The sequence below is a fragment of the Myotis myotis genome, unplaced genomic scaffold (assembly GCF_014108235.1).
Source record: "Myotis myotis isolate mMyoMyo1 unplaced genomic scaffold, mMyoMyo1.p scaffold_m19_p_1, whole genome shotgun sequence".
Taxonomy (NCBI): domain Eukaryota; kingdom Metazoa; phylum Chordata; class Mammalia; order Chiroptera; family Vespertilionidae; genus Myotis; species Myotis myotis.
The window spans coordinates 4,142,817-4,144,846 of record NW_023416313.1 but is presented as its reverse complement, the minus strand read 5'-3'; the positions used below and the strand labels follow the sequence as shown (position 1 = coordinate 4,144,846).

The window sequence follows — 2,030 nt, the reverse complement described above, 5'->3', positions numbered from 1 at the left end:
GATCCTTGGAGTAAGAAAATGCCCCCCAAAATAGGCAAGTATCGTGAAGAGCTTCTTTAAACAAAAGGGGTGTAAACAGCACCCAGCATCGGCTTCTTCCTGACACAAAGCACAACCCTCTGAACCAGCCTTAATAGAACCCCACTGACAAGAGCTGCAAACAAGTCATGCCTGCCATTAAGAGTCTGTAGCTCTGTTGGACTTGTCCATGAAGTCCCGTTTCCCCATAAGTAAGATGGGGGTATATCCTGAGAACAGCAAGGAGGTCAATGGAGAGCCAGGGAACCAGCCAGGATCCAGTTACATGGTGTGGAGACAGGGACAGAAAGTCCTCCTGCCAGAGACGATTCCCAAGAAAAGTGACCCGCAGGGGGTGAGGCCCACGGAGAAGTTGAAGGATGTGATGGTAGATGGGGAAGGGGCAGCAGTACTCACATCTCCAGAGCCTCCGCTTCCCAGCAGTCCTGAAGACTCAGAGAGGACAGAGGGGGTGCAGAACCCGCAAGAAGGAATTGGCCATGAGCATGTGGATGCTGCTGACGTCCCTCCCACCCACGTTCCGGAGACATAGGCTTTGACTCAGCATCCAAAGAGAAGAGGTTCTGGGAATCCAAGAGGTGCCCCCAAGAGAAAAAGGGGCAACACTCCCACCCCCCAAGAGGAGCCTCAAGAAGGAGCCGTGTCGTTGGACAAAGGACAAGTCACCAGACGGCATAGGTGCAATTCAGTCGGTGCATCAAGCACCGTGGAGCCAACTGGTCACCCTGTTGGCAAAGAATCTAGGCGACAGATACCATACGAGTGTCAAGACTGCAGCAAAAGGTTCAGTTTAAAGGTCTAACTGAGATTTGTAACTGAACCTCCCAAGAGATTCATTCAGGCCTCAGACCACTATGTCCACCATCAGATCCACACGGGCGAGAAGCCGTACCACTGTACCATCTGCATGAAGAGGTTCACCCACAAGTCCACGCTACGTGGCCACCAGCAGGTCCACACCCAGAAGAAGCCGTACCATAGTGACATCTGCCATAAAAGGTTCAGCCACCGCGGGAACCTCAACATTCACATGAGCACCCACTCGGGCCTAAGACCCTACCCTTGTCCCCATCAAGAACTGGCCTTCCGCCAACTGGGGATGTTTAAATGCCACCAAAGGACACATGTCAGCGAGGTGCCCCAGGGGCCCCAGGTTCCTTCTGACCCAGAAGGAAGTTAACGGATCAACTATGGTGCAAAATTGGTCTATGAGCACTTATACAGAGGGGGTTCTATGAATTAGAATTGTGGTCCTTGAGTAATTATTCATGTTCCCTATTGGCCCCATACTCTGTGTCAGTCTTGCTGGTTGTTTCAATAATTTTTTTTTTAAGGGTTGAATCATGAAATAAAAAAATAAAGAAACTGTAGCTCTGTTTTCCGAGGAAGAAAGAAATTCAGAATCAACATGAAGAGCAAAATTCAAGCTCAGAAAGTTCATTCCATGGTACTAAGCAGCAACCTCAAACTCCTTGGGATGAAAACGGCCCTTCTGTGAGGGCAGTCAGGACAGAGAGCACCCTAGAAGAACTATGGCCTCATCCCTGAGGACCAAGAAGATGTCGTGCAGACACTGGTGACATCCTCAATGGGAGTATTTCCAGCACACTGAACCTAGCTGAGCTCAGTGGCGGGTTACCATGTGACTAAGATGGGTTCAGCACTCTCTGCCTGTGCCTTTCAAATCTGCCCCCATCTTAGAGAAAGTGCAGATGTTGGCTATGGGCACTGTCCCCAGCATGCACTCATTTTCCCCATAATATCCTCAGTGTCTATCACTGAGATATGCCCTGCCTTAGAGATAATTGAGGCTGAACCATGGTCCAAAATATTAAATGGAAAACTCCAGAAATAAAAAATGAGCTTAGGGAAAGATGTCACCAAGAGATTTCCCCAAGGTCGAGCCTTCAGAATCCCTAGTCCCTGGGTACTTTTCGTTGATTCTTCACATAACTTTACGACATTCTAATCCATATATACAGTTTGCATTA

The 2,030-nt window shown here is 48.9% G+C and overlaps 1 pseudogene; it reads left to right on the top strand.

Annotated features, from left to right (window-relative positions):
- The first annotated feature begins 403 nt into the window (after positions 1 to 403).
- LOC118660504 lies at positions 404 to 1,073 on the top strand (annotated as a pseudogene).
- The last annotated feature ends 957 nt before the right edge of the window (positions 1,074 to 2,030 follow it).